Source organism: Triturus cristatus, chromosome 2_2 (genome assembly GCF_964204655.1).
Source record: "Triturus cristatus chromosome 2_2, aTriCri1.1, whole genome shotgun sequence".
In the NCBI taxonomy this organism is placed as follows: domain Eukaryota; kingdom Metazoa; phylum Chordata; class Amphibia; order Caudata; family Salamandridae; genus Triturus; species Triturus cristatus.
The window spans coordinates 1,139,182,820-1,139,196,868 of NC_140582.1; positions in this window are offsets into that span (position 1 = coordinate 1,139,182,820).

The window sequence follows — 14,049 nt, forward strand, 5'->3', positions numbered from 1 at the left end:
TCTCCTAATGGCCAAATATACAAAAGCCAAACAATCCCCTTTACATTTTGGTTTTATGGATTTAAGTTCAGCATTTGATTTTGTAAACCGTTCCCGCTTATGGTCCATTCTTTTAAATTATGGTTTAGATGAACCTTTAGTTCACTTTTTGGCCAACCTCCATTGCAATTTGAAAGCCCGAGTACGAATAAATAACGAAGGTGAGGTTTCAAATGATATTTTAATTGGCAAGGGGGTGAGACAAGGCTGCGTCCTGGCCCCCTTGCTTTTTATATTATACATTAATGAACTAACTAACTCCCTATGTAATCTGACAAAGGATGTCCCTATCATTGAACAGAGACCTATCCCGGCGTTACTTTACGCAGATGATGCGGTCCTTATGGGCCGCACCCCGAATGCTCTGCGCATTTTAATCTCGGGATTTGTTAACTATATGTCTGATCTTGGTTTGTGCACTAATTTTAGCAAATCTTTTATAATGACCTGCGGCCCTAAAAATTATAAAATCCCAAAGATTGTGATAGGCCAAAACATTTTAAAAAGCACATGCACTTTCCCTTATCTGGGTCTACTATTCTCTAATAGCGGTTCATGGCAACCCCATGTTGCAATGGGGAGGAACAAACTCTCTAAATCCATTAATTCTGTCACCTCTCTTCGTCAACCCCGTCGGGCTGATGTGGTTTCCAGTTTATTACAAATTTATCGGACTCAATGTCTTCCAACTGGAACGTATGGAGCAGAAGTCTGGGGGTTCTCGAACTGTTCAGAATTACAAAGAGAAGAGAATAGATTCTGTCGGAAGATCCTGGGGGGGGGGTTATTAGTGCACCGACCCAAAGAACTAAAATTGCATTATATTGAGGATTTCATAAGAGCTAGACCTGCATTATTTTGGTTAAGGATTTGGCAAAACCCAGCAGCTTCCCTTTCCCGTGAGATCATTATGGATTGTTTGAAATGTGAGAACTCGAGCTTAATCCCCTGGATAAACGCGGTGGAAAGGAGCCTTGTGAGTGTCAACTATGGTCACCTCTTCACAGATCCCAACCAGATTGACCGCTCCCATAAAAACCTGGTGAGAAGGGCACTCTATCAATATTTTTATAATGAGAGGGAAAGAGTGGACTCACTGAAATTATCTACAACAAACTACCTAATGATCCGGGAGTTATACACTGAATCTCCGACGTTACCTGAGCCCTATTTACGCAAAAATTTGGGCAGGTGGAACAGGGGCTTATTATTTAGATTTAGGGATAGGAGCATTGTAAACCTTATCTGCTTTCCATTGGGCTACACCAAAAATCTGGAAAAATTACATTGCCCTTGTGATCTTGGTGGAACCCAGAGTATGCTCCATTTTACTTTTGGCTGTGGTTTTTATAGGAAATATACAAAGTATTACCTAATCCCTTATTGCAGGAAATATGATTTGACTGACCATAACCATGCTTTTAGACACTTTTTGACGCTTGGATCGGACGAATTAATTTTTAGAGTCAGTGGTTTTCTTAATGCAATTGTACGTTCACGCAGGTCTTTGAAAATTGAGTAATTTTGTTTACATATGCACTACGCACTTTAAAGCTTAATTTGCACAAACCTAATGCACTTATCTGCTTTGCCTCTATAAAGTTAGTAGTTACATTTCTGTACATTTTTATATATTTTACGTATGATGGCCTAATGTATAGTTTAGTATGATGGTATAATTGTATTTTAATTGTTGTTCTTGCAAGTTATATTTAATATGTCATTTATTATTAATTTGCGGACTAAAACTGTAGTGTTAAACTGTGTATTTTAATTCAGGTTTTGTGCTTTTATGGATGGTTTTGAAATCCGAATAAAGTCTATTTGAATTGAATTGAATTGAATCTAATCTTGAGGTCTGACTGCTGGCGCCATGGATGTAACGTGACACGTTTTACAACAAGCAGTGGCAAAGCCAATAGGCCTCGAAATGCAAGATCTATTGGCTTTGACAATGTTTTTTTAGCCATGTTGTACAGCAGTACAACTGCTGTGCAGCATGCCTGAAAGTAAAAAGGAAAGTGCTATGCTGTCAGTCAGTGTTGGCCGTGTTCATAGCGCTTTTTTTCTGCATTCACCTATGGTGCACAGTAGCCGCACTGCTGTACAACGTGGCTAAGAAAACTGACAAAGCCAAACAGCTTTTGCATTGGTGCGACCTATTGGCTTTGCCAATGCTTTTTCCCTCTAAAGAGATGGGAGGGTGTAAGTTATGGCGAAAGAAGCAAGCAACAACATCGGGTGGGTGAAGGGGCAAGCAAAAACAGTGGACTGGAGGGTGGGGGAGCAAACAGACAGCTGCAGTTTTAGGCCCCAAAAAATTAAAGTGAGCGAAAAAATGCGCCACAGCATGTTTTACTTGTTGTAGGGTTGGGACAATACGGATAGAGATTTGGTGGCAAGCAACACGATGGACAGCTGAAGTGGAGGGCTAGAAACATGATGGAAAGTGGGACGGGGCAAGCAACATGAGGCACATTGGGAGGAGAGCAGGAAAAGGGCAAGAGGAGGCAAGCAAAACAGAAGATAGCCGGATTGGGCTTTCAACACAGCAGACATCGGAAGGGCCAAGCAACATGACGGACAGTACAAACACAAGCACTCTTATAAAGTGTCGCAACAGAAAGAAAAAGATAGCGATAAAGGGAAGGATACTGTGCAAGGAAACAGTACTTGGGCCTTGTTCCATGGAAGGGCCAAACACAAGAGGATATGAAGCCGCCATTCGCTTACCAACGAAAAGCAAGCTAATGAGAATGACAAAGCCAATAAGTGTTAAGCAAAGGATGGGCTCTAAGCCCCCTGTAAGTAAACTAAATGTCATGTAAGCAACAGTGTACAGCACATTCGCTGTCTCAGTGAGACCTAAAAACCGGCACATTGCACCGACATAGAAGCAGGACCGTAATCCTAGCCCTCTTCACATAGACCACACAAAAGCTAGCGATGTGACCTTTATATTAACAGCTATACGGATTGCACAACATTGGACGTGCATTTTTGTTGGAATCACAGGGGACATTAAATTCACATTTTCTGATGTGCATTAAAATCTCTAATGCAGGTATACAAATATGGCAAAGACTGAGTCAAGTCACGGTAGGGGTTGTGAGTCTTGCAAGTGTCGAACTCATGGTCTTGCCATTGACCTGACCTGACCTGCTTAATGCAGATTCTTCCTAGTGCTTGTTTCTATCATCACACTTGGTTTGCAAGTCATAATTGTATGGCATGCTATGTTGCATGTTCCATGTCAAGTTTTGCTGCTGGCCTGTCTCCAAATGAAGATGAGAGAATGGAACGGCTGTTTTTTGTAAAGAAATGCCTGCTTTTTGAGCACACTGAAAGCTTTATCAAAAGGTTCATGAGTAACATCTTTAATGTGGGGTGTTTGCTCAACTTGACCCCCCTCTGAAAACTGGGACACATACCTGTCAACCTCTTGTCTCAAATATGCGGGTACAGTCAGGTGTTTAAGAGGGTGATCCCATTAAGATCAAGTGTGGAATAGACACTTTTTTAGAGGTGATATTGGTTTGAAAAAAGGATGACCTATTTAAAGTCCATGGAGGCATTTGGTTTGTCAGGCGCATGAATAGCAGTTAAAAGAAATGGTGAGACACCAGCCAAATGCAAGTGAGTTGACAGGTATAAGGCCGTGCTTTATATGGAGAAAACTGGACACCTCAACATATATCCTAAAACCAGGCCTGTCCAAGCAAATACGTGACATAAGACCACCTTGCATGGATTAAGTCTTGCCATGGGGATTGAGTTGGTTAGCGCTAAGCTCCTTCAAAAGCTACAGTCAATCCAACTGCAGGATGCACATGGACCATTGAGAGACACCCTAAGTCTCCTAAGGGGGAAGAGTACTATCACCCTACTCCGTTGATCCAGAAGTCTCTCTCTAGGAGTGACCCTCTAGCAGAGGAGCAGATGCCTTACCTTGGCTGTATTGCTGAGAGAATCAGTCATCAGATTCATGCAGGTTAGTCCAAGTTGCAATCAAGTACGAGTTCTGATCAAATGAATACACAGCCTGTGAGTTCTGCATGATGGTAGTACCACTATCAATAACTCATTGCTTATTAAGATTGGCTACTCACCCGTGAGGGTCTCAAGGCGGTGGCCTTGAGAATTCCGATTTAGCACACCTTGAAGTCTCGAAAACAATCAAAATGACTCAGGAAATAATACTGTGCTGAAATTATTAGACTTATCCACTGCATGTGACACCATCTAGCACGCCATTCTATTGCAGCAGATTCAGAGCATCAGAATTTCTCACAATGCCTTAGCCTGGTTAAAATCCTTCTTGACCAACAGAAGGCAAACACTATCTCTTGGACAATATCTGTCATCATAAAGAGAAGTCACAATGGGTGTGCCCCAGGGCTCTTCTTCGAGTCTGGCTCTTTTTAATATTTACATGACTCCCCTTATTTCACTAATTGCCTCATACGCGATTGGTACTACATCATATGCTGATGACACCCACCTAATTTTGCCCTTAGATAAAAACTAATTTTAAATCAGAAACTATTTGCAGACCTGCCTAGCTGACATTTTGCGGATGCATGACAACCATCTTAAGTGTAACTCTGACAAGACGGAGATACTCCTTTATGGCAAATCCAACTGTTTCTGCCCCACAAAATGATGGCCAAATTCTTCTCCCCCCAGGCACTGTAATGGCTGCAAAAAATCTTGGGGTCAAATTCGATACTGACCTATCTTTTTTTCACACGCCTCAGCAGTCGCAGGCATGTGTTTTAATCTCTTAAAATCTCTGGAAGAATTCTATTACTTTCTGCCCTTGGCTGCCAGGAAAGCTGTAGCCTTGGCTCTCATTTCCTCGATATTGGACTTTTGTAATAGTCTTTATGCTGGCTGCACAAAATGCCTCCTTCATAGACTTCAGATGGTACAGAATACAGCCGCCAGACTGGTATTACAACTTCTCAGGCGGAGTTCTCCATCAGCTGCATTTAATAAGCTGCACTGGCTTCTAATTCATAAAAGGATCCTTTTTTAAATACTTCTGTTCGTTTATAGAGCTTTTAAGTGTACCTAAACTAAATACTTTAATTACGGGTTTTGCTTAATATCATCCTCAGAGAACTTTCTGAACCTGCTCTCGTTCCATCTGAAATTTCAAGGTGGAAAGGCATTCACAGTTGTAGGCTCCAAAGCATGGAACCTGCTTCTGAACAGCATGGGCTCAATTGGCTCTGAAGGAACCCTAAAAAAAAGACCTTAAAAATGGGCTCTTACGAGCTGCAGACTCACTTAGTAGTTTGTTAATTTAACTCTACCAGCCTATTCTTAGGAACCTGTAGTAGTTTTGCATAACGCCTGGATGCTCTCTTTTTAGTGACAGTATGCACTCTAAATTTACTCATATCAAGCCAGTGTTTACTCTGCCAGTTCGACTTTGCCATCCAAACCAATGTCTAAGCCACCGCTACCTTTAACAATAAATGTAAGTCTCCCCTAAGGCCCCAAGGCATGGAGCTGTATATTGTTAAGTGGGACGTATGGTTATATATCTCCTTGCAGCAAAATCCCTCAAATTGTCATTTTGCTATGGAACAGTTAGTAGCTCTATTGGCTAATATAGGCTTGCAGGCTGACCCCCAGCATGGATAACTTTTGAATGGGGCTAGCTAACTGGGTACTGTTAGGTAGCAAATTATTTGTGGCATTCGACCCCACCAGGTCGAATTTAATGTCACTATTAGAGTAAGGCAACTTTAATAAAATTGCCACTCTGTGCCCCAGTGATTCAGTAGCTTCACACGAGCTATGACCCACAGACAGCTTTCTGCCCGCTTGGGCAGTCATGTGAACGACTCCGAGGCTTAGGATCAAACACAGCCTGCTGCAGGGTGAGGTATTACCTCCACTTTTCAGAAAGCCACTCGGGTGTTAGCCCAAAAGTCAAGCTCCAAAGGAGAATCCTCTGCTGATGAGCAAACGGTGATAACACTCCAGAGGGGCTGCCTCTTGTTCCTGTAGACTAGCTAGAGACAGGGCAAGAGACTGGCCCTGAGAGGGAAAACGCATCCCCAAACTGGTTTACCCTGTGGGCTTGTAGCCCACAGGTAGCCAAAACTCTAGGGTGGGCTATCAAGCTCCTAACAGCTGACCCATCTTGGGAGTGGGTTGGTTACAAAAAGGATAAACCCAAATAACGTCACTGGGACCTGGGTATAGAACAGTACATAGAAAGAAATGGTCCCAATAACCAATCCATCAACAACACAAAATGTAAACAAATGAAAAACACTTAGAAAAGGACATGTTGTATATTCTGTGTACAGTGTTATTTAATTACACTGAGCATAATACAAGGTCATTCCAAAGATTGACAAAAAATGGTGCCCCCAGTGGGGGGAAAAAAGGGAGAAGGGAGATGGTAGTAATATGTTGAGTATTGTGATTGGAGTGAAGATTGCAGGGTAAGTAAGGAAGGTATAGTGCAAATCACGCAATTCGTTGATTAACAGACATATGGCTCATTGTTAAGCCTCACAATTCAAAGTAATGTAGAAAACATAAATAGCCATGATTAGAAACAATATCACAATGATAAATCGCTGTTGATCTAGCTGGCAATCAATAAAAAGTCGACGTTTCGACCCCTAGAGTGTTGTTGTAGGTTAATGTTCCCTTATGATGGGGTCTCCCTCAGGACAGTGAAGAAAGGGAAGGCCCGGGGGTGGGAGGGGTTACCTAGGAAGAGCAGAGGAGGGATATTTAAAAACTACAACTATGCACTTTGAGCACTAGTTAAGTTAACCTCCATCCTGTCAGATTTGGTCGCCCAAGCCAGGCCGGAGTAGCCAAACTAACTTTTATAAACCTTTGAAAAGTTTCAAAACTTTTTATTGACCAGTGCTTTTTTGCGGCTGATATTAAAAGTGCTAAAAACTTAAAAATCTGTATCTCCGGAATCCTTCGGTGGATGTTGCTCACCTAGGACTCTAAAAATTCATAAAATGTAATCTATTTTTATAAATTGGTGTTGTGGTTTTTTAGTGTTGTTTGGCTTTCTTATTTCATTGTTTGGTACTGTTAAATGCTTTAAGTGCCTTTGTTCAAGCTTTGCTGCTCAAAAGCTATAGCTACCCAGCATTGAGCTTAAGTTTGTTCAAATTACCCTGACTGGACCCAATACAGTTTTTGTGAGTGTATTCCACGGTAAGGCCCCACAGCCATACCATATAATACACCCAAATCCTAACATTGGTGCTTAACGGGGGGATCCAGACCTTGTGTTTAGCTGTACCAGACAATTATTAAGTTAGCAACCAACAAGAGAACTTGCCAAGTCGCCATTGAGCAAAAGGTTTCACAAGTACCAATTTCTGTAATTCCAAAGGCACAGTTTTCCAGAAGTTAAAAAGTTGCAAAGTCTGCAAACGTCTTCAATAATGGGTTAAAAGGGAATCCACTTTTGCCACCTTGCCCCCACTAAAGATAAATGACCTAAGGATGCTGAGCAAGGATAGAATATATTTTCCAGGAATCACTGCCAGGAAGGAAGCAGGAAGCTAAAGTATTTGTAGTGCAGGCTAACTTTCAGGAGAATAGAGTCACAGATTTGTCAATACCTATGCAATTAGGAAGTATAAGAGGCCCATATATATAAAGAAGAGACACAAAGAAGATGTGCGCAGTGCTATGTTTATATTTTGGAAGGCTGGGTCATTTTCTTAAAGACTAAAAGAAAACCTAGACCATATAAGAATCAAGCATTGTTCACAATACCCACTGTGAGGCAACATCCATCAGAAGCAAAAAAACAGAACACAAACTTTTCCAATTCAACTTAATATAGGAACAGTATAATGTAGTGAAGATTGCTATCTATATACGTACAATGCTAAGTTAGCACAACCACGTTAGATGTTGGAAAGCCATCTTGCCGCTTTTGCTGCTTTTGCACACGACACTGTAGTCACATGTTATTAATTGAGAAATGATTGCTCAACTTTGCTTCACATGCGAACTGTCTGTTGTTCACATCGCTAACAGTGAGTAGCGACCTTGGTCTGAACATTGTGTAAAGAAACAGTCTGGGTCGCTAGACGGTGCATATTGTTGGGTTCAGGTTGATCGGCCCACTATTTAGCCATAACACGCATGCAGCTGCAAATACCTGAAAGTCGAGTGCTTTTAATATTGCAGGCTACATGTTTTAAACACATTCGGGGAAAGAGCTTTCCCAGGAGCAGAGTTTAAGCTGATCCTGTGATGTGATTCCACTAAGATGATCTTTACGGTATGGGGTTCCCCATTCAAGCCTAGAGACCTTTTATTAGTCTAATAATAACAATATTAGTTTACTAGCGAAAGGAAGGTGGCTGTCATCCACTATCATTTTATTATGATTACTCCTTTCATTTTCTATGGTATTGTAACTATGCTGATGGTTTTGATCTTAATCATTTGTCTGCTTATGCTAGCCAAAGTACTGCATCTTAGGACACAAGGTTTATAAAATAAACTCTTTAAACTTTACCGTGTCTCTGTTTATTCTGTTGTGGACTGATATGAGAATAATTACGAACAGGTATTTTTGATTCCCTCCCTTCCTGAGAATACCCTAAGTCGCTTGTTGCGGGTTGTCTATACATTGGGACCGCCGAGATAAAACTCGGATAACGAATGGGACACTGATGCTGGTCGGATAAGGGGTTCTGGGTTCTGAGGTGAGTTTTTGGTACACCACAATTCACTGAGGTCCTGGTTTACCTGTGCATAGTTCTGTGCATAAGCAGAATCCCTGCAACATGGCGCACCTAACGTTTGGTCGATTGATTTGAAAACGCCTTAGTAGTGCTTATATTAGTCCACAACACCCTCACTCTTGTTTCCGGTTAACGGGAGTGGCGGGTTTAACCTACCTGTGTTTCGACTAATAGGTTCTTTCAAGCTTGATCATTAAAAAGGTTATTTTTACTGAACCCCAGTGCTACTGTTGATATCGTTGATACTCTTTAGTGTGTCCCTATGGCGGTTGATATAGCCGCACATAGTCGTACACCTCTGTGCCGTCATTTGACGACGTACGGGGTGCCGGATGATGGGATGGCTGTTCTTTTTGTGGTGAGCGCTGATGCGTCTTACCCATATGAGTTGTTTTACTCTTGGGTGACTTTTCCGGCGGTGGATGTGGACGATGATACGTTTCATTCCTTTACTCCCACGCAGCTACCTGCAGTCTATACGCCATATAGGACACAAGAAATTCCAATCTCTGCCTGGCAGCATACCATTTGGTTTAATGGCGCCCTTCCCCATGCGGTTGCACCGGCTAGAATGGGCCCGTTGTCTATTGCAGGGGCGACATGGCTGGTGCTAGCCGGATTTTCGCCTCATCCCCGCTATCTCACGGTGGCGGTGGCTGAGTTGCGGGTACTACACACAGCCCTGATTACAGTTCATAGGACTTTAGTGCAGTACGTGTCACGCAACGTGCAGGTGGGGGCACCTGCTGTTGCGGGACAACCAACGGACCACCATGCGGTGGTTATTAGTCCTGTTATGGTTAATTCGGTAATGGGCAAGCGCCCCCAAAATAAGGATGATTTTCCTTATTGGCTTGCTGAGAAATTTGACCAACTGGAGGCGGTTTTTCCGCATACCTCTCCTGTGGAGAAACACAGGATTCTCACCATTAGTTTGCCGAAAGACTTGGTCCCAGATATGGCCAATTGCACAAACTGGGGCAAGGTCTTTGCCACGACCTTCTCGAAGTGCTTCGGCACTCCGTCTATGTCTGTGCTACCCTCCGTCATTAAACGTGTTCAAGAGAATCACGGAGCGGAGGCTGCTGTTGAATTAGGAATGAGGCTTGTCGGAGTGTTCGATGTGGTGGCTTCCATGATAATGGGCAACCTCAAAGGCGATGCCATGCAGTTCTAAGTGGCTAATAAGCTGGACCGCGTGGATGAACTCGACAGGCCTAAGGAGTTCGCTAAAATAATTGCGCAAGCCTATAGGACCGTGGGCCGTAGTGCCTTGGGTGTTAAACCAACTGTGGTAGTTCCTGATATAGTACAGCAAACTAAGGTGAGCTCGTCTACTAAAGACAAACGCCCAAATTTTCCTAAACAAAGTTGGCGAACAAAGAAACAGGGGAAGCAGCAACAGAAACAGGGGTCTCGTCCTGCCTCGCCCGTGCAGTCATCTAGCGGACGCACATATGATCTGCACGATCGATCTCGTATTAAGTCACCTGATAGATTTCAGGTTTCTGAACAACGCTCTCCTCGTTCTTCACAGGAAACATCGGCTTCACAATCTGGTGGCGAAGACCGTGGGAAAGGAAGGGGTGCCCAAAGTCGTGAGCAACCCCGTCAGACTGACGGCAAAGGCAAGCAGGACGAGTCTGCATGTTAACGACCCCCGTTTCAGAAGAAGAAGGTTGCTGCGCTAACAGCGAGGTATGCCACAGACGGTGCGGACGCAGCTTCAGAACCTGACATGGGCACTAACGCTGCTCGACAGCGCGGCGGAAGTTACAGTAGTGCGACAAGCACTGCGTCCATATCTGGGGGCGACAGCAACTGATACGTTCCTAACTGTAGAAACTGCTGACACTAGAGTGGCTCCCCCTGACAGACTGTATAATATAGTCCTTTTAATTGAAGGTGACATACAACGCACGATCAAAGGGATTTTTTGGGATAATCTGACCTCTTCCGATGATATTCTATTGGCAGAGGCTGATTGGCCCCCGGTTTTCGTTTTAGAGACTCCTAGAGGGAAGGAGGTGATCCTCCCGTCCTTTGCGCACACAGTGCCAAAGGACCAAGCTAAGAAGTTCGCCGAGGAGTGGGCTCTGGTGCTTGCACCTGCGTTGTATCGTAATCAGGTAGGCTGGGATAAATTGTCCCCCAGCCATGAAATTCCGTTTCGGTCCACGCCCCAGCCGCAACCCCAATATCCCATGAGTCGCGAAGCAAGACCTCACGTCGCGGCTATCCTTGAACAATTGGAATATCAAGGTGTAATTGAAACATGTGTGTCACCAATGAATAATCCTTTATTCACTGTGACGAAGCCTGACGGGTCGGCCCGCCTGGTTTTGGATTACCGGCATTTAAACTCTCATTGCCGGACATGCGCGGTACAGAATACCCACAGTTCGGCTCTCGTCGATAGTCTCGTGCGAAAACGGTTTAAAACCACACTTGACATTTCCAATGGCTTTTACAGCCATAACCTGTCCTCTCTTAGTAGTGAGTGGACGGCATTTACCTCGGGTGGCAAACAAAAACATTTCAAAAGATTACCGATGGGCTATAAAAACAGCCCTGGTGTCTTCGCCGCTCGTGTAGTCTCTCTGTTAGAGAGCATAGACCCTAATGCGTACTCGTATGTGGATGATATTTATCTCACAGATGACGAGTTGTGGCCGCATCTGTGTCGTGTTGATCGCATTATTGTTTTGTTTGCAGACTTCGGTTACAAATTCAACTTTGCGAAGTCTCACATTGCGGAATATACAGTGTTGTTTTTGGGATATGAACTCAACAATGAAGGTCGAGGATTGGCTCCGCACTTCCTAGAGAAATGCGCATGCCTACGTGCTCCTACGACACTGAAGAAATTACAATCTCTGCTGGGCTTTCTGAATTTCGGTCGAACATACATTCCTGACTATGACCAGCGTATCAAGTCGCTGTATGCCTTGGTGAAACCTACTTTTTCCAAATCATGTTGGCTGCCGGAGCATTCAGCTATATTGCAATCATTGCAAGCTGACCTTCTTGCTTCAAAATATCTACTGACGTGTGATAACCACACTAATCTGGTCATAAGAATTGTGCCGGGCGCAGTGGGTTTCACATACTTAACGTTCAATGAGGGCGACACCGTCCCCATTGCCTACAAATCACACCTATACACTTTGGCTGAACTGCGATTTTCCGCTGTCGAGAAAGTTCTGACGGCAGTGCAGATGGCGATTCTGAAAAAACGAGCGCTATCGCAAGGTAAACGCATGTTGGTGGTAACACCATATCCTGCCCTTGAGGCGGTGACGAAAGCAAGTGTACCTAATTCTAAGGCTTTGCATCCAAGGTGGATACAATGGGCCACTTCCTTGACATCGCCCGACGTCACATATATCTTTGACGCGGCTCTACAGACTCAGGAGTTCTTACAGTATGAATTCGTTCATCCAGCTCCTCTGTCTTTGCGCCCGCTCGAGGATGAACCATTGTGTCATTTACACTGACGGTTCTGCGCAACCGGCTACTGGATCGAAGCATGCCTATTCAGCGGCCTGCGCAATTGTGGTCGGTACTTTCGTGAATGGTGAATTCCAATCCGATGTCGTGCATACGCAGTCATTGGGTCATTGTACCGCACAGTTGGCGGAGCTTCGTGCTCTGGTGCTTGCACTGGAGTTTGCTGATCCTCGAATCACTACTCTTATAGTGAATGACTCGTTTTATTGTGTACAATCTTACAACGACAATCTACATTTTTGGTCTCGAAATGACTATCGTGATTCCAAAGGTAGCACAATTAAGCATAAAACACTTTGGGTTTGAGTGGCAGAACTTAAAGAACATCTGCCTCTCGTGAATGTTATTCACACTCTTGGTCACCAACGAGTTGGTGTCCATGCTGTCGGCAACAGCCTAGCTGACGAAGCATCAAAAACAGCAGTGGCGACATACTTAGTAGCAGCAGTTACAAGATCACTAAGTAAGATCGATGATTACATCTTGGCAGCTATTGCTGCTACAGAGAAGGGAACAAAATATCCAAGAGGTTTCCCTTCTCGTTACCATTATCGCTTAAGTCCTGATAACGTCCCATTAGTGAGGATTAACGACGTTGGTGACAGATTGATTCCCAACGCGGACTGCAGACCATCATTGATATTAGCAGCTCACGAGGGCATGGCGTCCGTGCATGCCGGCGTTGCAGCTACTGTATCTCTGTTACAACAACGTTACTGGTGGTGCGGTTTATATAAACAAGCTCGCGCTTATGTTCTTAATTGTGACATTTGCCAGCAGATAAAACCTTCAACTGCGGCGCGCCCACCACAAACTCAGTTTTACATATCTAATAAACCACTGGGTTGTGTTTATTTAGATCATTGCGGTCCATTTACCTCTGATACTGCGTACAAAGACATCTTGGTTGCAGTGGATTTGTGCACACGTTTTCTGTGGGTTTGGCCACAAAGGAGTGCTGATGCCCGTACTGTCATCAAGGATTTGCGTGTCTTTATTAGAAGTTTTGCATGTGGTACCTTTCCTTCTGATCAGGGCCCTGCGTTCGCCTCTAAGGCGTACAAAGAAGCCATGAGAACTTTGGGGGTCCAAGTCAAATTTTCGTCTCCATACTGACCTGAGGGTAATAGTGTGGTGGAGCGAATGAACCATGACTTAAAGCAATCTTTGACAGCCAGGGTTTTAGGTACTGGCCGGAACTGGCTAGCCCACTTATATGACGTGCAACGTGCACTTAATAATCTCCCTAGAAGGTCTATGGGTGGGCGGACCCCATACATGATGCTCTTTGGCATACGAATGTTTGTCCCGGACCTTGATGGTCTAGACATGGCGGCGTCAGCCGCACCCTTTGACGTAGATGATCACTGTGCTGTATTGCAGAATCTTCAAGAAGCCAGAGACAGTCTAGCGAAGGAACACGTACCCTCCACATCTGATGCTGTGCTTCAGATTCCGGTAGTCGGCTGGCTACCTCGAGTTGGTGATCTGGTCCGTGAGAAGGTGGAGAACAAGAAGGAGTTCGGCCCCTCTTATCGTGCACCAGTTCCAGTGCTTGGAGTGCAGAGTACACGTACAGTCATTTTACCTCCACTTCCTGGTCGCAAGGATAACAGGTACATCTCTATTGACAATGTCAAGCTACAGCGAGTGGCCGATTCTTCTTAGTTTGACACCAGCGGTTTCTTGCCCTTCGATGCTGAGAAATTCTGTTGTGGCCCCAGCTTCTAACACCTTGCCT